Source organism: Ornithorhynchus anatinus, chromosome 5 (genome assembly GCF_004115215.2).
Source record: "Ornithorhynchus anatinus isolate Pmale09 chromosome 5, mOrnAna1.pri.v4, whole genome shotgun sequence".
Lineage (NCBI taxonomy): Eukaryota > Metazoa > Chordata > Mammalia > Monotremata > Ornithorhynchidae > Ornithorhynchus > Ornithorhynchus anatinus.
In genome coordinates this window covers 73,990,223-74,016,852 of record NC_041732.1, presented here as the reverse complement: position 1 = coordinate 74,016,852, position 26,630 = coordinate 73,990,223, and the positions used below count along the sequence as shown (strand labels likewise).

Below are 26,630 nucleotides of genomic sequence, written 5' to 3'. Positions count from 1 at the left end.
GCATCAATCTGCTTTCAACTTCTCTAAGTGCCCTCCTTGCCTTCTTCCGACTAGAAGCATAGCTGAATTTTCTTCCACTTGCAAACACCATGACTTTTTTCCCTCCACTATTCCCTCTCCATCCCTGATTCTCCCTTCAGTGATTCAGTGTGTTCCTTGTCTGGATTTCATTAGGCCTCTTGTTATTACCAGCGATTGCTGGAATCCTCAAGGAGGGATGGGCTTGCTGATTTCCTCCCTCTCCTTTCCCTTGCTTGCTGTGGCCACCCGAATGTGGATTCTGATTTCAAAGGGCTCTTTGTGAGTCTGCTATTCCATGTGTTTCCCCTGAAGTGTTCTGCTGCACTGTAAGTCTAAGATAATGATAAGGTTATGGGCTTATGGGACTTGGATGACACTGGTGTTTTCTACAGTGATCAGTAAGTCAGTGAGACAAGAGGGTTTGGGTAGGAAAGCGAGGTGTTCGGTTTTGGACCTTTCAAGTTGGTATCAGTGGACTATCCAAGTAGAGTTGTCCTGAAGGCAAGAGGATATGTGAGACTGCAGAGATTGCAAGAGGACAAGGCTGGAAAAGTATATTTGGGAAATCATCCACAAAGAATGGTAGTTGAAGCTGTGGGAGCAAATGAGTTCTCCAAAGCAGGAGAGAGAGAAAACATGGAGAGAGACGGAAGAGCGAATGGAGATGGAGAAAGTAAGGGGAGCCAGAACTGAGACGTGAGGGATCCCCACAGTTAGGAAGTGGGAGGCAGAGGAGGAGCTGGCTAAAGAGATTGAGAAGGAGCAACCGGATGGAGAGGAGGAGACCAGGAGAGGCAGTGAAAGCTATGAAGATGGATGGGTTGGGGACGCTGAGGAGCCTTGGATGGCTGGCTAGCTCAGATGGTAGGTTTCTCTAGGTGAAAGAGCTGAAGATGAGGCTTTGGTCTGTGTGAGGCACATCTGGTGCCAGGTTGAAACCTGCCCAGAGATTCTTGCTGTTTCCTACTTGCACTAGTTTAACCCAAGGGCCTTTGATTACCTGGATGTGTAAGGATAATTCATCCAGTCAGGCTGGAAAATGTGAGCCTGTGCCTGTGGGGACATGTCGAGTTGCTAGAGGATGTTTTTCATGGGATTCTCTTCTGATTGATCATGGACATTCATGATTGACAGGTGCTCCCTAGAGGTGCTGGCCACCCTCCCCAAGCCCTTACTCTCAGCCTAGCTGGACTCTGAGAACTGCCTCACCCTCCCAAAGCAGTAGTAGGTAGGAAAGTTAGGACTTAAGGTCCAAGGAATTGCCAAACTCTGCTTCCTCTTGTAATGTAAGTCCTCTCACCACTTCTATCTTTTGTTGTCTTTTATGACTATTTTTGTGCTTTTATTGTTTCAGCTTTCCCTATGTATCTGTTGCTATGCCTTTCTGTCCCCTTAATTCTTAGACTGTGAGACCCTTGGGTCCAGGAACCATGCCTAATTCTCATCTGTGTATTTAGTTCCCAGCGCTAAGAAGAGTGCAACGGCAGGAGCTTAATAAACATTATAATTACGACTACTGGAATGTCTCTCTCATCACAAGGTTTCTAGGCCAGGTTGAGAGGAAGGACTGGTGGACTAAAACTCCAAACACGTTGCTTTTGTTTGCCGACCAACTGTCCATGTATCAGCTGACACTCCCAGGTGTATGGCATGCCCTGTGTCCATTTGGGAGAAACAAAAATTCCTGGAGTTTCGCTCTCTCCCATGCCACATAAATATCCTAAACAGATGATATCAGAGTAGAATATTGGTGATCTCTGGATAGGGGGATTCTGGGGAATGCCAAGAACCCAAATCTCTCCTCTCCCACCCTCTCTGGAGTTAGTAGCAGCAAGGCCAAGTGGAAGGAGCCCCAGGGCTGGAAGTCAGAAGTCTGAGTTCTAAATCTAGCTCTGCCACTTATCCTCTATGTGACTTTGGGCAAGTCATTTAACCTCCCTGTGCCTCAGTTTCTTCATCTGCAAAATGGGGGTGCAATGCCTGTTCTGGTCCAACTTAGACTGTGAGCCCCTCGTGGGACAGGGACTTACAGTGTATGGCACGTAGTAAGTGCTTAACAAATACCATCCAAAGGAACAGGGAGGCTATGGAAGCTATTTCTGCAGAAGCCTGCCTGATTCCACACAGATTCCCCAAAGTCTAGAGCCTTTCTTTGAGACACCCTGACCTCCACCAAATTGCTCCAGAACTTTGGGATTCCCCTCGGAACAGAGGTGCCGCCTTCAAGCCGGGGAACTTAGCATCACAAGCCTTGGTGGTGAAAGGCTGCATGCTGAAAACCACAAGATCAGATGTAAAGGTATCCAAAACCATAGCTAATTCTGACAGCGGGCAGACCAGCCAAACACTATACATTCCAGTCAGGTGGTCCAGAAATCTCATCCACAAGTGCCCCCATTCCCCTGCCCACATGCATTCCCATCACTCTCTGAATGAGATAAGTATTACCCCAGTTCTTATTACAGTTTCTGGCATAGTGTAAGTACTTCGTGAATACCAAAAAAGAGACTCAAGCCCTACTCTGACCTGGTCTTTGTCCCCAGTCTGGAAAAAATCGGGGAAACTTTAGGATCAGGAAATCAGGAAAAATCTGTCCTTATATTTGGGATCAGTATAAGGGGATTGCTTATTATTTCATTCCCATGCTCACAACCTTTGTTCATACTTTTATTACTCTAATTAATGACTCAGCTATTTCATCCCGGACTATTTCCTGTTTTATCTGTGCTCTTTCTCCTGCTCCACTATTCCTAAATATTTTTTGTCTGTCTGTCTCTCCTCATTGGATTGTGAATAGCATTCATTCAGTAGTATTTATTGAACGCTTACTATGTGCAGAGCACTGTACTAAGCGCTTGGAATGTACAAATCGGTAACAGATAGAGACGGTCCCTGCCGTTTGACGGGCTTACAGTCTAATCAGGGGAGACGGACAGACAAGAACAATAGCAATAAATAGAATCAAGGGGATGAACATCTCATTGAAACAATAACAACTAAATAGAATCAAGGCGATGTACATTTCATCAACAAAATAAATAAGATAATGAAAATATATACAGTTGAGCGGACGAGTACAGTGCTGAGGGGATGGGAAGGGAGGGGGGAGGAGAAGAGGGAAAGGTGGTGAAAAGAGGGTTTAGCTGCGGAGAGGTGAAGGGGGGGCGGTAGAGGGAGTAGAGGGAGAAGGGGAGCTCAGTCTGGGAAGGCCTCTTGGCGGAGGTGAGTTGTAAGTAGTGTTTTGAAGAGGGGAAGAGAATGAGTTTGGCGGAGGTGAGGAGGGAGGGCATTCCAGGACCGCAGGAGGACGTGGCCCAGGGGTCGACGGCGGGACAGGCGAGAACGGGGGACGGTGAGGAGGTGGGCGGCAGAGGAGAGGAACATGCAGGGTGGACAGTGGAAAGAGAGAAGGGAGGAGAGGTAGGAGGGAGCAAGGTGATGGAGACCCTTGAAGCCTAGAGTGAGAAGATTATGTTCTGTGCGGAGGTTGATAGGCAACCACTGGAAGTTTTTAAGAAGGGGAGTGACATGCCCAGAGCGTTTCTGCAGGAAGAAGAGCCGGGCAGCGGAGTGAAGAATAAACTGGAGTGGGGAGAGAGAGGAGGGAGGGAGATCAGAGAGCAGGCTGACCCAGTAATCTAGCCGGGATATTATAAGAGCCCATAACAGTAAGATAGCCATTTGGGTGGAGAGGAAAGGGCAGATCTTGGCGATATTATAAAGGTGAGACCGGCAGGTTTTGGTGACAGATTGGATGTGTGGGGTGAACGAGAGAGCTGAGTCAAAGATGACACCGAGGTCGCGGGCCTGAGAGACGGGAAGGATGGTCGTACCGTCCACGGTGATAGGGAAGTCAGGGAGAGGACAGGGCTTGGGAGGGAAGATGAGGAGCTCAGTTTTGCTCATGTTGAGTTTTAGGTGGCGGGCAGACATCCAGGAAGAGACGTCTTGGAGGCAGGAGGAGATACGAGCCTGAAGGGAGGGGGAGAGGACAGGGGCAGAGATGTAGATCTGTGTGTCATCTGCATAGAGGTGATAGTTGAATATATAATTCATATATAAAATAGCATTAGATTAAGAAGCAGAATCACCCGATGGAAAGACCATGGGCCTGGGAGTCAGAGGGCCTCAGTTCTAATCCTGGCTTCGCCACTTGCTTGCTGTGTGACCTTGGGCAAGTCACGGCCACTTTATCAGCTGTGTGACTTTGGGCAAGTCACTTAACTTCTCGGTGCCTCAGTTACCTCATCTGTAAAATGGGGATTAAGACTGTGAGCCCCACGTGGGACAACCTGATTCCCTTGTGTCTACCCCAGCGCTTAGGACAGTGCTCGGCACATAGTAAGCGCTTAACAAATACCACCATATATATATACTTTGTATCCCATCTGTAAAATGGGAATTGAATACTGTTCTCCCTTTACTTACCCTGCGAGCCCCATATATCTACCCTAGTGCTTAGTACAGTGCTTGGAACAAAAAAAACCCAACAACAAAAAAACACTTAGATTCCACAATTGTTATTAAGCTTACTGAGGAAAGGGAACATGTGTCTGCCTTCTGTCCTAGCCTCCCAAGTGTGTAGCACATTAGTTAGCTCTCTGGAGAGACCTTGGGGAAAATTCCCATCACACTCTATTTCCCCAAGATCTTTAGGGATGAAAGTCAGAGCACCTAGAATTCCCACCACATTACTGTTGTCCATTCTCAGCGGTTCAGTAACCCATCCATTTCCACCCTCCTTTCAGGGTCCAGAGATGTGGTTACCCTGCAAAGCTTTATTTGAGCCCCTTTCCAACTCTGGCATCCATCAGCTGGGACAAGGCTCAGCTCCAGCAGCCAACTCTCATGAAAGAAAGTGTCCATTCTTATGTGTGCCTCCAGCAAAAGATGTTTGTATTACCCACCCATTTGGACGTTTAGAAGGAACTTGGCGCTCTCCTGCCTGCTGGAGCTGGGGTCAGGCCGCCCTCCAAACAAGCCGTTTAGGAATGCTCAGATACTTGGAACTCGGTGAAATCTCAGCAGAATGGGAGTTTTCCAAATGAAAGCAAATGCCTGTTATAAAAAGTGCTCATTATTCTTAAATTCATTCCCAGAGCCACGTTCTTCAAGGGACAATCTTTGTGTAGACACAGTGTGGGCAGGCCTGTCAATATGGCATGTGGTTTTTCAGCCTCTCATGTATTCAGGGTCAATACTCACTGTCAGGGGCGCCATCTTCTATATGAAGGACAAAGGTACAGAGAGAATCTACTTCTGTCATTCCTTTATTTCCTTTCTCCAAGAGCAGGTTCTCAATAGTAATCTCCCTTTTTCTATCAAAATTGTTTCAAAGACTGCTAGTTCTTGGAGAGACTTTCAGAGGTGATGTGGTAATGATGATAATAATAATAATAATTATAGCACTTGCGGTATTTGTTAAACACTTACTATGTGCCAGGCACTGTTCTAAGAGCTGGGGTGGATACAAACAGATTGGTTTTGACACAGTCCCTGTCCCACTTGGGACTCAAGATCTTAAAATGAGGTAACTGAGGCCCAGAGAAGTCAAGTGATTTGCCCAAGATCACACAGCAGGCACGTGGAAGGTATGTGGCAGAATTGGGATTAGAACCCAAATGCTTATGACTCCAGGCCTGTGCTCAATCTCCTAGACCACGCTACTTCTCAGTCCCATCCCCGGCCTCAGGGCCGGTGAACGAATAAACCGCCCAAGAAGAGGGGCATCTATTCTCTCCTTAAAGATCTTCAAGGGTGGTGAGCACTGTAGGACTTCCTTTGGCAGTTCAGTACAGTGTTTCATAATCCCTGGCAGTCAGAAAGTTCATCCTTTAGTCCAACTGCAATCCCTCCTGCTTTGATTCAAGCCCAGTTCCTCTACCTTGGAACTTCTGGACATGAATGGATCTTAGTCTCAGGCTCAGACTTCCAAGGGAATCTGTCATTTTCCCTGGTGAAGGGTGTGCTGCAAGGACGAAGGGTTCATTTTCTCTTAAACTTTACTGCTACTAGCTAGACCTAGAAAATAACATTTTGCAAATTTCCCTGGATGTGGGTTAGGACCCTCTCTCCCAAAAGGTTGCTCTCCTTTCAGGCTCTGTAGCTTTTCATCAGTGCAAAAAATAATAAAAGCATCAGGTTTGAAGTATTCACATCAAAATGTCCTCAGTGCAACTCCATTTTAGATCTGAATTATCCAGAAGGGCCCTACTACATTGAGCCCAAGTCACTGTATGATTCCTTGACCCGTCCCCCTCCTATGCTGATGGCTGTAGACTGGAGGAGTTGAGTGGAGCCTGAGACTATCCTACTGAATTAATCAGGTGATATAGTCTTCTGATTGACAGTCTAGATATGATTTTCCAGATATTTTGGGTTAAAGATGTGGGTGTGTGTTTATGTGTGTGTGTCTGTGTTTAAATACCTGAGTAATTAGTTCTAATGTGTATTGTTAGGTCTAAATTGTTAGTGTAGATGCAAACAAAGTTAGAAAAATGCCAAGATGCTCCAGTTCCTTAGAATCAATGGCAGGAGAAGCACCGACTGTGTTTGCAATGGGCAAAAACAGTGTGTGTGTTTGTGTGTGTTTATGTGTGTGAAAGAGAGAGAGAGAGAGTGTGTAGGTATGTGTGCTTCGGGCATGGAGGGGTAATAAGTCAGAAATTGGCCTAAGACTATTTGGGTGTACAAATTTGGGTTTAGACACCATGTTTGAGGTCTCATGCATGATCTCCCGATGAGCTCAAAAGATGACCTAATTGACATTTCACATCTGTTTCTTCCAGTGCCCCCATTCACTCTTGGGAAAAGGGAGTCTAATACAACTTTTGTTCATTCTGCATTTCGGATGTAACCATTTTGATATATTCAATATTCAAAGGTCTTTTATTCTGTTTTCTTTCTCTTTACCTATTTGGGTATCCTCAAACAGTTAGCTGCCTAGGTAGCAGTATATCGGGTCACCTTTACATTCTTTTGTTGAAAATGACCTTAGTATATGAAAAGGAAAAGTACACACATATGCACACGTGCACACACACATACACACACACACATATCCAAGAAGCATCATTTCTCAAATTTGATCCAAGGAAAATCAAGGCCACCAAGCTGACTTAGCATAGGAACCCAAATAGCATAGGAACTCATCCAATTCTCCTTAGTGAGCTGTTAATTTTAAGGTTTAATTTCACCCCTAGGATTGTTGTCTTTCTCAATACTATCATTTGCAATGCTTTCCTGCCTGGAGAGTTTTACCACCTGAATTTCCATCCTTCCCCTTCCATCTTCCCTCACCCTTCTCCTAGGCTGCAGGGCAAAAAAAAGAAGACAGGAAGGGAAAGATCTAAGGACAAAATACCTCCCACAACCAGTGGGGATAGGAGATTCGGGAAGCAAAGAAACTCACCTTAAATATAGACAAAGTGTGCAGTCGGTTTACAACTTCGGCACAATGCCTTCATGGTCTCTGGGTTTGAGTAGGAATGGCATATTATTATTATCATTGTTATTATTAATTGTGTTATTTGTTAAGCACTTACTATGTTCCAGGCATTGTTCTAAGCGGTGGGGTAGATGAAAGATAATTGGGTTGGACATAGTCCGTATACCACATAGGGCTCACAATCTTAATCCCCATTTTACAGATGAGAGAATTGAGGTCCAAACAAGAGAAGTACCTTGCACAGCAGACAAGTGATGGAGCCATAATTAGAACCCAGGTCCTTCTGACTCTTAGGCCTTGCTCTATCCACTAGGCCACGCTGCTTATTATCATAATTAATAATAATAATAATAATGTTGGTATTTGTTAAGCGCTTACTATGTGCAGAGCACTGTTCTAAGCACTGGGGGAGATACAGGGTGATGAGGTGGTCCCACGTGGGGCTCAAAGTTTTAATCCCCATTTTACAGATGAGGGAACTGAGGCTCAGAGAAGTGAAGTGACTCGCCCACAGTCACACAGCTGACAAGTGGCAGAGCCGGGATTCGAACCCACGACCTCTGACTCCCAGCCCAGGCTCTTTCCACTGAGCCACGTTGCTAATTACTGTTATATAGAAGCCCCTGGCCTGGATGAACCATCCCTTCAGGGCTGAATTGATCTGGAACATGAGAATTGTCCTGTTCAACAACTGAGTTCCTAAAGACAATTTTCTACTGGAAAGATCCTCTTGAAAAACAAAACAAAACAAAACAAAAAACAACCCTTGCAGAACTTAGATCCTGACCCTTTTGTCAGGTTCCAGGTTAATTCCAAATGCATTTTAGGGACACTGTTCTGGGAACTCTCACCAATCACAGGTAGGCATTCCGATTCAGAATGCCAAGGTTCTCACAGTGGTGTGCAGACGGCTCAGTGGCGAGTCCCAGAGCCGGGGCCACTGCTTGCCCTCTGATCCACCTAGGGCATTCCCCCTCAGGTCCAGTCATTCCTCAGATGGGGAGATGCCGGAGGATGAGAGAGGAGGAGGAAGAATGGCAGCAGGGGGATGGATCGGGAGAAGTAGGTGGGGCAAGTAGAGGAGGGGAACGCGGAGGAGCAAGGGAGAGGAGAGTAGGATGGATACAAAAGAATGATACCGAGAGAATAAATCCAAGCCGGGGGAGGATCCTCGACCGACACAATGCCGTTCCCGCAGAGCCCCTGGAGGTTCAGGCTGCTTAGGAACTGGAGCAGAGAGCGGTCCCTGTGGGGGAGAGTCGGAGAGCCAAGGCAGCGTGGGCAAAGCCAGGAAACGAGAAGAAAAGAGGCAGGAAAAAAAGTAAGTCAAATGACAAATGACGAGCAACGAGGAAATGCTTGCACAGAAACCAAAACTGTCAGGAGAGGAACCAAGAGAAATGGAGAAATTAAAGGGTCAGACCACCCCAGGGAATACAGGAGGAGAAGAATTGGAAGGAGACAGAAGAGAAAAGGAGATGACACTTGCCTGCCAAAACTTCAGGAAGAGTAGATTTTGCCACTATAATGAACATAAAAAGGACCAGGGAGTGATTGAATTATTATTATTACAAGGAAGCAGCGTGGCTTAATGGAAAGATCCCAGGCTTGGGAGTCGGAGATCTTGGGTTCTAATCCTGGCTCTGCCGCTTGTCGGCTGTGTGACTTTGGGAAAATCACTAAACCTCTCTGCTCCTCAGTTACCGCATCTGTAAAATGGGGATTGAGACCGTGAGCCCCACGTGGGACAACCTGATTACCTTGTATCTACCCCAGCACTTTGAACAGTGCTTGGCACATAGTAAGCGCTTAACGAATACCAACATTATCATTATTATTGCCATCGCCGGTATTTAAACCGCAGAGGCCAGTGCAGTATACTCACCGTGAGGAGAAGCCTGCAGTAAGTTCTCACTATACCATCATCAATATTTAGACTGCAGAGTCAAGTACTGAGTAACTACTTGGGGAGAGCACCGTACTGGGGACCCATTGAGTGGAGAGCGCTGTGCTTAGACCCTACTGTGTGGAGAGTCCTATAACTGAGTGCCTACTGGGTGAGGAGTACTCTACTGAAGACCCACTGGGTGGAGAGCACTGCACTGAATGTCTCTTGGGTAGGGAACACTGTACCGAGTACTCTCAACCTAACAAGCGCCAATAACGCTTGCGCACTTATTCATCCCGGGGCTGGAGGTTGAAGCTGGTTCTCAGCAGGTCATCACTGGGTTCCGAGAGGGCGAAGAGAGGGAATCGGTCAGGGGCACAGTGGCTGTGTACCAGTGATGTGTGGGGCTAGAGAAGGCAGGGAGCACTAGGGTAGGGGCTCGGGTTGCTCTCAGATGTTTCTGGGCCAGGCTTGATGATCCTTCCACAGGGCTAGCAGCGGAGATGCTGGAGATGCTGCTGGCCACACAGTCGGGCCTCTGGGCCGGCTGACGTGGGAGAGGTCGTGAGCACCGTGTGGGACGGGAATTGTGTCCAATCCGCTCTGCTTGTATCCACCCCAGCGCTTAGTACAGTGCCTGGCACATAGGAAGTGCTTACAAATATAATTAATGATTATTATTAGAGGAAAAGCTGAGGCCACTGGCTGGCCAGTGCAGCACAGCCCCTCCCTGGACCAAGCCCATGTGCACGGGGATGCCCCCGGCCTGCCCCGCAGCCAGCTGAAAGGGTCTGTGCTAGCCCCACTCCCGCAGCCTTAGAACAGCCGTTCCTTATCTCGGCCTTGTACAGGAGCCAAGTTCTGGCCCATTCTGGCTAACTTCCAGCACCAATTTATTCCCTTGCGTATCTCTGTGTGCATGCGTGTATGTTTGGGTGTGTGCCTCTTTGCATGTGGATCTTTGTGGGTTCAGTTGTATACTAAATGATTTAGGCTGATTTGACTACGCCCAGATAATATTATGCCGGGTTCCATCGTTAGTATTTGGCTTTTTTTCAGAGAACGTGTTTGGTGCATCGATTGTACTTTCCCTAGCATGTAATAATAATAATAATGTTGGTAGTTGTTACTATGTGCCAAGCACTGTTCTAAGCGCTGGGGTAGATACAAGGTAATCAGGTTGTCCCACGTAAGGCTCACAGTCTTCATCCCCATTTTACAGATGAAGTAACTGAGGCACAGAGAAGATAAGTGACTTGCTCAAGGTCACAAAGCTGACGAGCGGCAGAGCCGGGATTAGTATAGTACACTGCGCCCAAAGGTGCTCAGAAGATTCCATCACTACTACCATTTCTCCTATTACTGCTACTTCTGCTGTTAGAGGCAGAGCACTGTACTGAGCACCTACTGTGTTCTGACCAGGTACTGAGCACCCACTGTAAGTAAGACACTGGGTTAGGTAGGTGGATTTTGAAAGAGTAATAGTTTCTGTGCTCACGGTGGTCTAGGCTGATTGTGGAAGTTCTCTATATTAACTGAATGTCATCCCAGCAGCCTCTTTCCTCATCTAGGCCACACAGGGTTTAATTTATGGTCTGATGGAGTTTGGGGATTTAAATCGTTCCTTTTCCATGTTACGTTTTGGGACTCGAGCATGCCCAGGTAATGATTCTGCTTCAAGCAAGTCCAGATGGAAAGGAGACCCACGAGTGCGTCTGTCTGCCTGGGAGCAGATTTGCAAGTGGACCGCAAGGGGCCGGGGGGCAGGGACGGAGGCCACCAGGGTGATCAGGGAGATAGCCGAAAATCTGGTTAAGTCTTCACCATGAGGGTCTTCGGGGAGTCATCACCTGGAACTCTGGGATACGTGCTCTCCCTCCTCAGGAAACTGTGGAAAGGCAGGGAGGATTGAAGTAGTGGGCAGAGAGGATGGGGATCATCAGCTAGAGAGTAGTCTTAGATCAGGGAGGCACGGAGGCTCAGAGGGCATGGTGAGAGGGAAAACCTAAAGTTCCAACTCAGCAGACGACCCGACGGAGAGTTGAAGTAGTCCTCAGTGTGGGTCTGATTGTTTCAGTGGCTAATTGGCCTAGCTGTTGGGTCCATCCACCCACTGGAACTGACAAGTGTAATGGGGACTATTTCAGGTTTAATGGTGAGATATCACAAAGTGCTGGGAATCCATCAATGAATGGCATTTATGAACATTTACTGTGTGCCGCTTACTGTACTTAGTGCTTGGGAGAGTACAATAAAGCAGAGTTGGTAGACACGTTCCCTGCCCACAAGGAGAGGGAAATGGTCTGGGTGGACAATTTTCCCCTGGTCTGCCAAATGACCTTGTGCAAGTCACTTGGCCTCTCTGTGCCTCAGTTATCTCATCTATAAAATGGGGATTGCGACTGTGAGCCCCAGGTGGGACACGGACTATGTTCCACCTAATTATTTTGCATTTACCCCAGTATTTACTACAATTCCTGGCACATAGTAAGTGCTTCACAAATACCATTAAAAAATAAAATTCTTCAGAGAGGAATGTCACACTGGCTCCTGAGCAAAAGCAGCACCGACAGCCAGTCACATCCATAAAGCTGGGATCGGCCGAGTCCCTCTGGAAACCTACCGACTGTACCACAGTCTCATCTATCTTGCCACCGACCCGTTGCCCACAACTTCCCTCTGGACTGAAACTCCTATCCACCTCTTATCTGACAAAACATCAATCTCTTCACTTTTGAAGCCCTGTTAAAATTACATTGGGTCTAGAAGGCCTTCCCTGGCTACACCCCATTTTCCCTACTCACCCTCCCTTTTGTGTTGCCTCTGCTCTTGGGACTGTACTCCTGAAGAATGTTATCCGTCCCACCCCCAGTTCCTCAGCACTTATGTGCATAGCCTTACACTCCCCTATCGTTAATTTATATTAATGTCTGTCTTCCCCTAGACTATAAACTCTCTGTGGGAAGGGATCATGTTTACCAATTTTACCGTACTGAACTTTCTCAAGCGCTTAGTTCAGTGCTCTGCACACAGTACGTATTCAGTACATTCCATTTACTCATTTTTATTATTGCCATGGTATTCGTTAAATGCTTACTATGTGCAGAGCACTGGGGTGGACACAAGAAAATCAGGTTGGATACAGTCCCTGTCCCACAAGGGGCTCACAGTCTTAATCCCCGTTTTACAGTTGCTCGTTTGATTGAATGAGTTGAAGCAGCTTGCTCTCTGATACAATGAAATACTAAAGGAAGGATTCTGTGGAAAGGGAGCCCAGACTGTTTATTTTCACAGGAGAGCTATGACTGTGGGAAAGGGAAAAACGCTTTTCACAAACTCTCACGTAGATGTGTCCTACTTGGCGGTCACTGGGCATACTGGTTTCTATGAACGGCATTTATTTTTTCTTTCCTTGGACCATAATGGAGGGCACATTGATGATGATTATGGTAATTGTTTAGCACTTACTATGTGTCAAGAACTGAGGTTGATAGGCCCATTAATCCATTGTAGTGAACAGCTATTGGCTGTCTTTTCTGATCACCCCCATGCCTTTTCCACAATAAATCCCAAACTCACTTGCATCTGAGAGACCCAATAAGTTCAGTTCCTCTTCACCCAAATCAAAAGCCATGAGGAAATGGCATGTTTTTGCTCTAATAGGTTGGATCCAGCTCAAAGCTCAGGAATTGGGTTCTGAGATGCCTCCCCTCAGTGCACAGTCTACACCCCTCAGTGCACAGTCTACACCGGTTTCACCTCTACAATATCGCCAAGATCCGCCCTTTCCTCTCCACCCAGACGGCTACCTTACTGCTACGGGCTCTCGTTATATCCCGGCTAGACTACTGTGTCGGCCTTCTCTCTGACCTCCCTTCCTCCTCTCTCGCCCCGCTCCGGTCTATTCTTCACTCCGCTGCCCGGCTCATCTTCCCGCAGAAACGATCTGGGCATGTCACTCCCCTTCTTAAACAACTCCAGTGGTTGCCTATCGACCTCCGCTCCAAACAAAAACTCCTCACTCTAGGCTTCGAGGCTCTCCATCACCTCGCCCCTTCCTACCTCTCCTCCCTTCTCTCTTTCTACCGCCCACCCCGCACGCTCCGCTCCTCCGCCGCCCACCTCCTCGCCGTCCCTCGGTCTCGCCCGTCCCGCCGTCGACCCCCGGGTCACGTCCTCCCGCGGTCCCGGAACGCCCTCCCTCCTCACCTCCGCCAAACTGATTCTCTTTCCCTCTTCAAAACCCTACTTAAAACTCACCTCCTCCAAGAGGCGTTCCCAGACTGAGCTCCTCTTCTCCCTCTACTCCCTCTGCCATCCCCCCTTTACCTCTCCGCAGCTAAACCCTCATTTTCCCCTTTTCCCTCTGCTCCTCCACCTCTCCCTTCCCATCCCCACAGCACCGTACCCGTCCGCTCAACTGTATATATTTTCGTTACCCTATTTATTTACATCGCCTCGATTCTAATTTAGTTGCCATTGTTTTTACGAGATGTTCTTCCCCTCGACTCTGTTTATTGCCATTGTTCTCGTCTGTCCGTCTCCCCCGATTAGACCGTAAGCCCGTCAAACGGCAGGGACTGTCTCTATCTGTTGCCGACTTGTTCATCCCAAGCGCTTAGTACAGTGCTCTGCACATAGTAAGCGCTCAATAAATACTATTGAATGAATGAATGAATGTCTGATTGGACGTGGGGTACTCCTGATTGACGACTGGTATTCTGGAGTGAAAGGGTTGCCATTCTGAGCCCCTTCTCATGCTATTAACCGACTTGAGCTCCGGGAACAACATCTGAGCTTCCCAGGTGAACAACATTGAGAGGACACCGGGTTTGGGAACCAGAAACATCCACGATGCTCTCTCTCAATCTAGTGGATGGAGTAATTTTGTGATCCCCAAGACTACAGGGCCCCAGTTACCTTGTACCTACCCCAGCACTTAGTACAATGCTTGGCATGTAGTAAGTGCTTAACAAATACCATCATCATCAACTCCTTCGGGGTGATGGAGGCAATGTACCCCCATAGTCTTCTGGGCTGGACTCGGAAGCTTTTCCCAGACAAGACCTGAGAGTTTCCAGTCAGGACTGAAAAGACCCCCAAATGGTGGCTTTCTGGTCTGTTGTGCTCAGAGTACCCAGTGCCCACCCTCCTTAAATCCTTGCCCCCTCATTGCCCCTGCTCTTACCTATGTTCAGGGAAGGCTTTGGAAGGTCTAGAGGTATTGTCCCTGTCTAAATACCAATTTCCCCAACGGGATTGGCTTAATGCCCAAAGTTAAGTTTGCATCAAGGAAGTAAGACTACAAGGGGAATTTTTCTGGAGAAAAATCCACTTCCAAAACACACATGGTTCATCACGCAGACCTGGCTGATGAGTGCCAACGTGAGGATTGCCTGAAGAATGGACAAATACTCACCCCACATTGACCTTCCCTGAGCTCGTCAGGTGGCCATTGGTCAGGATTGATACCACAGTCCGGTTTTCTGCTGGCCTGGCCCCAATCCGGCAGCGATCCAGAACTGAATCCTTCCTTCCTTCCATTCTTGGCAACGAGTCTTCCTCTGCTGAGCTTTGCAGTTCAGTTGCTGTGCCAGACTCTCCACGGATGCAGAAGGAGGACACAAAGGTTTTGGAGCAAGGGGAAGATTTAGGGATCCCAAATGGAAAAAGTGGTCTAGGCCTCTGTGAAATTTGCTTGCTTCCACCAAATGGCATGACATTTCACTACTTACTGGGTATCCCGTCCATGATATCACAAACATCTCCTCATCAGGTCGTGGCAAGTACTGTCGGTGGTTGCCCTAAGAGTAAGGAACACGTGTCTTGCTTCTAGTATAATCTCCCTAAGCTCTGAACAGTGCCCTGAACACAGTAGATGCTCTGTAAAGTGCTCCATATGCAGTAAGCATTTGGTAAAGTGCTCTGAACACACAAGGAGCTCAGTGCAATAGTCTACCCACAACAAGGACTTAATGCAATGGTCACAGTAGGTGGAGCAGCATGACCTGGTGGAAAGAGTAGGGGTCTGGTGTCAAAAGACCTGGGTTTTAATCTCAATTTCATCACTTCCCTGCTGTGTGATCTTGGGCAGGTCACTTAACTTCTCTGTATCTCACTTGTCTCCTCTGTAATTTGGGGATTAAATGCCTGTTCTCGCTCCTCGTGGAATAAGAACTGCAGCTAGCCTGCTTATATAGTATCTGCTTTAGTACTCATACAGTGTCTTGCACATGACATGTGTTGAAGAAATGACATTATTATGAATACTGAGGTGTTCTGCGTGCAGCAGGCACTCAACAAATACTTTCGATTGATTGAAAAATCAACACTCCCAAGAAATAATCCCCTCAGGAAGCTAACAGGGCAGAAAGGATGTTGATTTTGGATTTCCCATGATCCTCCCCAATTACCCTATGCCGGGGTCCTGCTCGTTTAGAACCGGTACTGGGCAGATGGAGACACCGTGTTCATTTGTATAACGGACAAGGTGTTTTGTTTGGTTCGGCTTTGGTTTGGTTTAATTCAACTTTGTCAGCGGCTGGATGGATTACCAGTTTGTACATCAATCTTCCGGGTCGGCACTCATTGCAAATCATCACAATAAAGCCATAAAAGCCCTGTTGATTGATGTTTAACTTGGTAATCTGTCTGTCCCATCCATTATCCCCTGGATAATTTTTCATTATTTGCAGTGACAATGGAGCCTCAGACACAAAAGAGCACAGTGGTAATCACCAGGAACATAAAGAACCATTAAATAAACAGGACCATGTTCTCCTGTCAGGCTAAAGCTCTCTGGAACCCGGCACTGACCCAACTGCCATTTCTGGGGCTAGGATGAGGTTTTCAAGTTGAGAGCAGAGGGCTTGGCCTGCAGCGCACCTGAAACGACAGCCGTCATTGATCTCGGGGCAGGTCATCGAGTGCTGCTTCTCCCCCCCGAGTGTAAATTGGTCAGAGATTAGAACCCAGGTCCTTTGGATTCCCAGGCCTGTGCTCTAACCATCAAGCCACGCTGCCTCTCCTGTTTGTCAAGCTTCACTCAGAGAGCTGGGAAAGAGATAAGATCATCAAGTCAGACACAACCCCTGTCCCACATGGGACTCACAAACTAAATAGGCGAGAGACCAGGTATTGAATCCTCATTTTACAGATGAGCGAACTGAGGCCCAGAGAGGATAAGTGATTTTCCCAAGGACACACAGCGGACAAGTGTCCGAGTTAGCATTGGAACCCAGGCCCTCTGACTCCCAGGCTCATGCTTCTTCTACTAAGCCATGCCGCTCCTCAATTCTGTTGTGTCTCAGTTCCCTCACCTGTAAAATGGGGATTAAGATGGGAAGCCCCAGCTGGGACAGCCCGATTAGCTGGTATCCACCCCTTGCTTAATACAGTGCCTGGCACATAGCTAGCGTGCAACAAATACCATTAAAAATAGTAGCACTTAATAAACACCATAACTATCTGGAGATGGAAGGGAGTTTGTGGCTCTTTGAGAGTTCAGGCTGAGCCTCGGGGAGCAAGAGAGCCTAGGGAGACAGCCTTGACCTCTGCTATTCATAACCCAGAATCACCTGTTCAGTGATACTGTGAGGAAGAGCAGCTGGAGACAATCAGAGAAGGGATGAAAAGCCAACTCACGCTATGATTTCAAAAGGAATCAATTCATCAGTCACTCCATAGTATTTATTGAGCACCTATTGTGCTCAGTGTACTCCTTGGGGGCACCTGTTATGTGCAGAGCACTGTACCAATTACCTACTACTCCATCAATAGTATTCACTGAGCACTGTATATGGAGCACTGTACTGTGAGCAGAGCACTTTGGAGAGTTCAGTATAGTAAGAAGATGCTGTCCTAGCCCTGAGAGCATCTAACAGGTGAGAAACAAACTAATGTACATGAAGAAGGGAACCAAAAAATGGTTATGTAGATGAGAGATGACAAGTCCTATGGGAAGCAAAAAGGGGATTAAAACGGTAAGGCCCACGTGGGACAACCTGATCACCCTGTATCTACCCCAGCGCTTAGAACAGTGCTCTGCACATAGCAAGCATTTAACAAATACCAACATTATTACTGAGTAAATCGCTGTACACAGAAACGGTATGTGGTTGTGTGTGTGTGTTGATCCAGGTGTGTGGAGGTGGTATTTGAGGGGATGTGACCTGGGGAGAAGAAAAAGAGCACGGTACTAAGCACTTGAAAGAGAACAGTTGAGAAGGGATACAGATCCTATCCTCAAGGGGCTAGCAATCTAATGATGAAGACTGAAAAACAGCAGTAATGCCCAAATGCTAGGGCTGTAAATAGTAAGAATATAGAAGGATCAATAGATACATGAATAAAAGTAAATTGTTCCAAGAATAATGTGCACAATTCTTAGGGTGTGTGTTCATACAGACCTGGGAGTCAAAAGGTCCTGGGTTATTTGGGCAAATGATGATAATAATGATGATGATGATGGCATCTGTTAAGTGCTTACTATGTGCCCAGCACTGTTCTAAATACTGGGGTAGATACAAGGTAATCAGGTTGTCCCACGTGGGGCTCACAGTCTTAATCCCCATTTTACAGATGAGGTAACTGAGGCACAGAGAAGTTAAGTGACTTGCCCAAAGTCACACAGCTTATCAGTGGCAGAGATGGGATTAGAACCCATGACCTCTGACTCCCAAGCCCATGCTCTTAACTTCTCCGGACCTCAGTTACCTCATCTATAAAATGCAGATGAAGAATGTGAGCCCCATGGGACAGGAGTTGGGTCCAACCTGACTAGCTTGCATCTACCCCAGCACTTAGAACAGTGCTTGGCACCCAGTAAGCGCTTAATGAGTACCATTATTATAATCATTATTATAATCAGGAAAGGTGGAACTTGATCAGGGAAGACCTCCTGAGAGAGCTGGGCTCTCAGGTTCGTTCATTCATTCATTCCTATTTATTGAGCGCTTACTATGTGCAGAGCATTGTACTAAGTGCTTGGAATGAACAGTTGGGCAACAGATAGAGATAATCCCTGCCCAACAACACGCTCACAGTCTATTTGGGGTAGACAGACAACAAAACAAAACACAACAAAATAAAACAAGTAGTCTGGCGTCAATATCATCAAGGTAAATAGAATCGTAGATATATACACACCATTAACAAAATAAATAGAGTAACAGATAATATATACAAATATGCACAAGTGCTGTGGGGAGGGGAACGGGGAAGAGCAGAGGGCAGGAGAAGGGGGAATGGGGAGGGCAAGAGGAGCAGAGGGAAAGGGTGACATTGAAGATGGGGAGAGATATGGCCTGGATGATTTTCAATACAAGGGAGGGATTTCCAGGAAGGAGAAAAGACTTTAAGAGGGAAGGAGCACTACACAGTGCTTTTGATCCTCCTCCCGACCAATTTCCAAATAAATATAATCTGACTTTCACCCATCAAAGTGGTGCTGATTCAGCATTTGCAATGAGCTTTTCTCAGCCACCCCCTTCCCATCTAAAGATTTTCATTTCTCAGTGTTAGCTCCTCAAGAGCACCTTGGAAGCACAATCCCGCCCTTCTAAATCCCCCCTAAACAGAGCTGGGAAAGTGAGATGACAGATGAACAGTGGATCTTTGACATGATGAACTGCATTTCCCAAACAGTGAGACGGGAAGAATGATTTTCCACTCTTCTCGGAAGGAAAAAATGAAGTCAAAGTGGAGGTCGGTTATCAGGAACTGTGGTCTGTGTGGGCGAAAGTGCTTCCCTTCTGAGATGTGAGATGAATCCCAAGGAAAATCATGACAACTACCCAGGAAACTAGGACACGGTCAGTGGACCCTCTCAGGCAGGTGGGAAAGCATCAACTGAGTCGTTCTCTAAGTGGCAGGGAGAAAACTCGGAAGGGTGTTCCGGGCCGAATCGGTCCTTTCCCTGCCTGGTGGGGATTGGCCACTACACACCTTTGTGATGAGTATTTTGATTTTGATCTCCCAGCCTACCTCCACCTCAGCTCCTACCACTGAACTCCACAGCTCGGACACACTGCCTTCTGTTCTGGGGAATCTGCGAAGGGAACACAAGGAGTCTGAAGCAAGGACGGGGGTCGGACATAATAATAATCTTGATATTTGTTAAGCGCTTACCATGTGCAAAGCCCTGTTCTAAGCGCTGGGGGGATACAAGGTGATCGGGCTGTCCCTCATGGGGCTCACAGTCTTCATCCCCATTTTACAGAGGAGGTAACTGAGGCCCAGAGAAGTGAAGTGACTTGCCCAAAGTCACCCAGCTGACAAGTGGCGGAGCTGGGATTAGAACCCATGACCTCTGACTCCCAAACCCGGGCTCTTTCCACTGAGCCACGCTGCTCCTCTAAGGGGACATCCCCTTGGCAATATGCTTGAAGTCGCATGGATTTCTCCAAAAGATCTTTAAACAAGCTCTTTGAGGATAGGGTCTATATCTCTTTCTCGACTGCTCCCTTTGAAGTGCTTAGTACAGTGCTCTTTTTCTTCTCCCCATGTCACGTCGCCTCAATTACCACCTCAGCATACCTGGATCAGCACTCACACCTACCCATATACCATTCCTGTGTATAGCGATTTACTTCCCCTAGGACTTGTCATCTGTCACCTACGTATCTTTTCATCCGTCATCTACAAGTGGCGTGGTGTACTGGATAGAGCACGGGCCTGGAAGTCAACAGGTCATGGGTTCTAATTCCAGCTCCACCGCTCGTCTGCTGCGTGACCTTGGGTGAGTCACTTCTCTGTGCCTCAATTACCTCATCTGTAAAATGGGGATTGAGACTGTGAGCCCCATGAGGGACAGGGACTGTGTCCAACCCGATCTGCTCGTATCCAACCCAGTGTTTAGGACAGTGCCTGGCACTTAGTAAGCACTTAAATACCATAACTAGTTTTATTATTATTACCTGAGTGACCTCTGAAGTGGAAAAAGGCAAGTTCCGCTAATGGCCACCCTGGTAGGAACTAAATAAATGGTAGTATTTGTTAAGCGCTGACTATGTGCAAAGCACTGTTCTAAGCGCTGGGGGATACAAGGTGATCAGGTGGTCCCACGTGGGGCTCACAGTTTTAATCCTCATTTTACAGATGAGGGAACTGAGGCCCAAATACTAATATGGCCCAGTCTCCTCCCATAATGCACCGCTCCAGAAGAGAATGGAAACCCGTTGTTTCAAAAGGAAACAGCAGGAAGCGTAAAACTGAATGAAATCAAGATGTTCCTTCAGGCAACAAGTGGCCTGCCTATTTACTTCTGAAGCCACCTGACGTTTTGGCTGGAGAGCATCAATTTAGTGAAGCAAATGACATTTATTTATTAGCTATGGTTCTTTCTGAGCCTGTTGTTTATCCCGCGAGCTCTTGCTGGGAGCTCTTCACAGCTTCCTCCTCCAGCAGAACAATAGCACACAAGGAAAGAGGAAGCCTATCTTCTGATCCTGCCAACCCTTCATTATTTATTTAAAATTCTCCCTTCTCGGATAATATTCCACCGTGACCTAACTTTTCTCAGCCAGATCGTGTGAAACGAGCACGACCATTTCAGCTTGAGAAATGCCACACAGAACTGTGTGCTTAAATCCCCGCTCTCCACCCTGAGAACAGTCCATACACTCGGTCATTTTGATTCTAAAACCGCTCACTTAAGAGACACAGAGATGGTCTCCCACACCCCCCCGCCCCACGGACCCCCCAGACACAAGGGCTGATTCAAGAAGAGCAGCGAGTTCCACTTCTCAAGTGTGAGTGTCTGGCTCTTGGCCAATTTAGCTGTGACTCAGCTGGCTGGCGTGAAGGAAGGAGACCAGGTGTGCCTCCCCCGTCCTCCCGTCGTGCCCGAGAGGCTCTCTGGCCTTGATGTGGGCTAGCAGCAGAAAGGAGGGGCGGCCTCGTGAGCAGCGGGGAGTAGGATCCCAGGGGGAGGACCGGAGCCCTGTAAGGATGTAACGATGGTCCGGCGGCTGGGTCCACGAAGCTGGCGTGGGACCCCCGGAGAGTGGTAGGGTATTGGTCTGGGGGGGTTGCAGGGAAGCCCACGCTCTTCCAAGAGGAAGAGAGAAGAGAGTGGATCATGGCTGGTAGCTGTTGGACTCCCTTCTGAATCCGGTCTCTGGATTTGCTCCCTCGGGTCATGGTCAAGGCTTCTCCCGATTCCTAGAAGCCCACTGGTCCCAGGAGGCCAATCCCAGTGGTCTGGAGAGGTCTTTTAGCCAGTTTTCAGCTGAGTGAATCCCTCTGCCACTATAGATATGGCTCTTCTTACCCAGACCTACACAGTTTAATTTTGGGTACCCAGCCTCCCTCCTCCTCGGCTCCGTCACCAACTTCCATGGGTTGGAACTGGTGCTTGTATTCGTGGCGATCCAGGAGGGAGATGGAAAGACCCCGGAGTAAGTTGGGAGAGTGTGTCTGGGGTCTCCCCTCAGAGAAATGGTCTGGGTTCAGGTGGACTTGTACAGAGACCTGAAAAATGCTGAGTGTCCATCATTAAGCAGTGTGGCTTAGTGGAAAGAGCACAGGTTTGGGAGTCACAGGTTGTGAGTTCTAATCCCAGGCTCTGCCACTTGTCAGCTGTGTGACTGTGGGCACACTGTTACTTCAGGTCTCAATTACCTCTTCTGGAAATGGGGATTAAGACTGTGAGCCCCATGTGGGACAACCTGATAACCTGGTATCTACCCCAGCACTCAGAACAGTGCTCGGCACGTAGTAAGTGCTAAATCAATACCATCGTTATTAGCACGTGGGGTCTCATCAATCAATCGTGTTGTCGTTATGGCCGGAATTCAAGAGAGATGTCAGTGGCTAACGTAGGACCGGTGTTGTTTGTTTAAATGGGTCTGGGCTTCCGGGGGGAAGCCACAGAAATGCAGTGGGAAGGAGGATCCGCGCTTGAAGCTGAACATCCAGACAGAATTGGATGGACAGGAATGGCTAAACTTCGGGCCTGAACTCAGCAGGCCAGGGAGGTGTTACCGGCCTTCTTGGCAAAGTCAAGTCATAACTGAAGCAGCGTGGTTTAGCGGAAATAGCACGGGCTTGGGAGTCGGAGATCGTGGGTTCTAATCCCGGCTCTGCCACTTGTCAGCTGTGGGACTTTGGGTAAGTCAGTTAACCTCTCTGTGCCTCAGTTACCTCATCGGCAAAAGGGAGATTGAGACTGTGAGCCCCTCATGAGACAACCTGATTACTTTGTATCTACAAGCGGCGTGGCTCAGTGGAAAGAGCCCGGCTTGGGAGTCAGAGGGCATGGGTTCAAATCCCGCCTCAGCCACTTGTCAGCTGTGTGACTGTGGGCAATTCATTTCACTTCTCTGTGCCTCAGTTCCCTCATCTGTAAAATGGGGATTAAGACTGTGAGCCCCATGTGGGACAACCTGATTCCCCTGTATCTACCCCAGCACTTAGAACAGTGCTCTGCACATAGTAAGCCCTTAACAAATACCCAGATTATTACCCCAGTGCTTAGAATAGTGCTTGGCATGTAGTAAGCGCTTAACAAATACCAACATGATTATTATTATTATTATTATTATTATTATTAACTACTTACGGTGTCAAACACTTTCAAATGCTGGGGTAGATAGTGGATAATCAGGTCGAACACAGTCCCTGTCTCATAGAGATCTCACAGTCTAAGAAGAACAGGTATCTCATCCCCATTTTATAGATGAGGAAACTGAGGCACAGAGAAATTAAGTGACTTGCCCAAGGACACCCAGTGGGCAAGTGGCAGAGCTGAGATTAAAACCCAAGTCCTCTGACTCTCAGGTCTGTGCTCTTTCCATTAGGCCATATTATTACTCCAGTGCACGAGAATGGTTTCCTTCTCTGGCATTCCTTGGTCTAGACTCTAAATACTCAAGAGTTTAGCTCGGTTTCTCCACAGTCAAACATCTCCAGGAGATTTTGGGCGGATGAGCGGGGGAGTCAGTATTGGGTCCCACCTTGGGGAAGGTGAAAAGGAATACTGGCTTCCTGTGGGTAAACACTCAGTGAGGTGGTAGATTTGGAAATACAGTAGGGAATAGGGGAGAAGGAGCATCTTATTATTTCCTCATCTCCCTCTCCCTTCTGCATCACTCTGACTTGCTTCCTTTGGTCTCCCCCCACCCCTCCCCACCACTGCACCACAGTACTTATGTATATATCTGTAATTTTATTTATATTGATGTCCGTTTACTTGTTTTGTTGTCTGTCTCCCCCACTCTAGACTGTGATCTCGATATGGTCAGGGATTATCTCTATTGCTATATTGTACTTCCCCAAGCGCCTAGTGCAGTGCTTTGCACACAGTAAGAGCTCAATAAATACGATTTCATGAATGAACTAATTAAAGGCCCAGGTGTACTGTTTTTGGTAACGACCAGTTCTTATTGCAGCGTGGCTCGATGGAAAGAGCCCGGCCTTGGGAGTCAGAGGTCATGGGTTCGAATTCCAGATCTGTCACTTGTCAGCTGGGTGACTGTGGGCAAGTCACAACTTCTCTGTGCCTCAGTTACCTCATCTGTAAAATGGGGATTAAGACTGTGAGCCTCATGTGGGACAACCTGATTACCCTGTATCTACCCCAGCACTTAGAACAGTGCTCTGCACGTAGTAAGCGCTTAACAAATACCAACATTACTATTATTATTATTGTTCATCTTTGCAAAACCTTTTCCAGGTACCAAATCACCCAATTGGGATAGAGCAGGAAGTTCCCGGGACAAATTTTACTCCCTGATCCTCAGTGTTTACCACTCACTGGGTGCCTGAATATAGCAATGGTTGTACCAAACACTCAAGTAGATGTGAGTTCATCGGATCAGACACAGTTCCTTTCCCACACAGGGCTCACAACCCATGAGGAATAGAGAGTGGTTCTCTCATCCCCATTTTACAGATGAGAAAGCCAGTGTCCCATAGAGGTTGTGACCTGCTCAAGGTCATAAACCAGGCCAGCTCTGCAGCTGAGGTTAGAACCCAGGGTTTCCGACTCCCAGCCCCAGTTCCTTCCAGTTGGGCAAGCTGCTTCCTTAAGGTTTAGGCTTTTGAAATGAGAGTCAGAAAGGGCACCTAGGGTGAAGGGATGGTTAATTGCAGTCTGGGGAGCTCAGGGATTTCAAGAGTAAGGGAATGGCAATCAGAGGAAATAACACTCAGATCTGAATCCTGACAAGCCCCCCAGGGCTGTTGCAGGTGGGTTGTTCAGAGTCCCAAGTTGAGACACAGCTACCGCGGCAGAGGAAAAGCAAAGCCAGATCTACAGCTATGAGGAAAACAGCTCCAAAGTCCCTGGACACTGCCAGGCCAAACATAAAACAACATCAAGTATCTCTGTAATTAATCAAATGAATGTGATCCTTGTTAAGTGCTTATCGTGTGCCGTGTATCATTAGAGAAACAGGCCTAGGAGACCGAACATGGCACTGGGAGTCAGAAGGTCATGGGTCATTATCTCGGTTCTGCCAATTAATAATGTTGGTATTTATTAAGCGCTTACTATGTGCCGAGCACTGTTCTAAGCGCTGGGGTAGACATAGGGGAATCAGGTTGTCCCACGTGGGGCTCACAGTCTTAATCCCCATTTTACAGATGAGGGAACTGAGGCACAGAGCAGTTAAGTGACTCACCCACAGTCACACAGCCGACAAGTGGCAGAGCTGGGATTCGAACTCATGAGCCCTGACTCCAAAGCCCGTGCTCTTTCCACTGAGCCACGCTGCTTCTCCAATTGTCTGGGGTATGACCTTGGGCAAGTCACTTTACTTCTCTGGGCCTCACTTACCTCATCGGTAAAAAATGGGAATTGAGACTGTTAGCCCAATGTGAGCCAGGGACTATGTTCAACCCAATTTGCTTGTATATACCACTGTGCTTAGTACAGTGCTTGGCACATAGTTTTTGCTTAACAAATACAATTATTATTATTATTGAGCTCTGTCCCTGTCCCGCATAGGGTTCACAATCTAAGGAGCAGGGAGGACAAGTATCACACCACATTTCACAGATGAGTCTGAGACATGAGAAGTTAACTGACTTGCCCAAAGCATTTTCATGGCATTTTTCTCATTTTACCCTCACGTCATCCCTGGGGATGGCGGGGGTAGGCAGAAGTTGAGATTATTATTCATATTTTTTAGTTGAGGAAACCGAGGCCCAGGGAGACTAAGTGATTTACCTCAGGTTTCACAGCAGTGTAGGGCAGAATAGGACTAGAGCCTGGGCAGGAATGGGAAGAAGAGGAGGAAAGAGAGAACAAGGAAAGAGGAGAAAGAAGAGGAAAAAAAGAGAAAAATCAATCGATCAAATAGTATTTACAGAGTGTTTCCTGTGTGCCTGCATTGTACTAAGCAGTTGGGAAAGTACAATGAAAGAAAATTGGTAAAATTTATAGTTTATAGATATATACATGAGGTTGATATGGGTGATAAGGCAGATATGGGAAGCAAATAATAATTATGGCATTTGTTAAGTGCTTACTATGTGCCAAGCACTGTTCTAAGCACTGGGGTAGATACAAGGTAATCAGGTTGTCCCGCATGGGGCTCACGATCTTAATCCCCATTTTACAGAGGAGGTAACTGAGGCACAGAGAAGTTAAGTGACTTTCCTAAAGTCACACAGCTGACAAGTGGCGGAGCCTGGGATTAGACCTTGACTCCCAAGCCCATGCTCTTTCTGCTAAGCTACACTGCTTCTCAAAAATATTATAACATTTGTTTAATTCTTACTATGTGCCGAGTACTGTTCTAAGCACTGGGCTAGATACAAGGTAATCAGGTTGTCCCACGGGGGGGGCTCACAGCTTTAATCTGCATTTTACAGATAAGGTAACTGAGGCGCAGAGAAGTTAAGAAGCCTGCCCAAGGTCACACAGCAGACAAGTGGCGGAGCCTGGATTGGAACTCATGTCCTCTGACTCCCCAGCCCGTGCTCTTGCCACTAAGCCAAGCTGCTTCCCCAGAGAGTATAAGGATATATAAGTAAAGCCTGGGGGGCTTTGGGTAGTTTGAGTATCAAAGTCCTTAATAAGTAAACCCTCGTGCATAAGAGGCACATAAGGAAGGGTGCATATGGCATGGAAACGCCAGGTCAGTTGGGGAAGGCTCTTCTCGGAGGAAATATGAGTTTAGGAAGGTTCCGAAGATGGAGAGAATGGTGATCTGTAACGTATAAAGGGAGGGAGTTCCAGGACAAATAGTGAACGTGGGCAAGGGGTTGGTGGCGAGAGAGAGGACAAGGAGGTACAATTAGTAAATTGGTGCTAGAGGCACAAAATGT

The 26,630-nt window shown here is 47.4% G+C and overlaps 1 protein-coding gene across 2 annotated transcripts in view; it reads left to right on the top strand.

The window, feature by feature from the left end:
• The window catches only part of AJAP1 (adherens junctions associated protein 1), a 201,808-nt gene that overhangs the window by 155,339 nt on the left and 19,839 nt on the right, over positions 1-26,630 (top strand). The gene's annotated exons all lie outside the window — the stretch shown is intronic.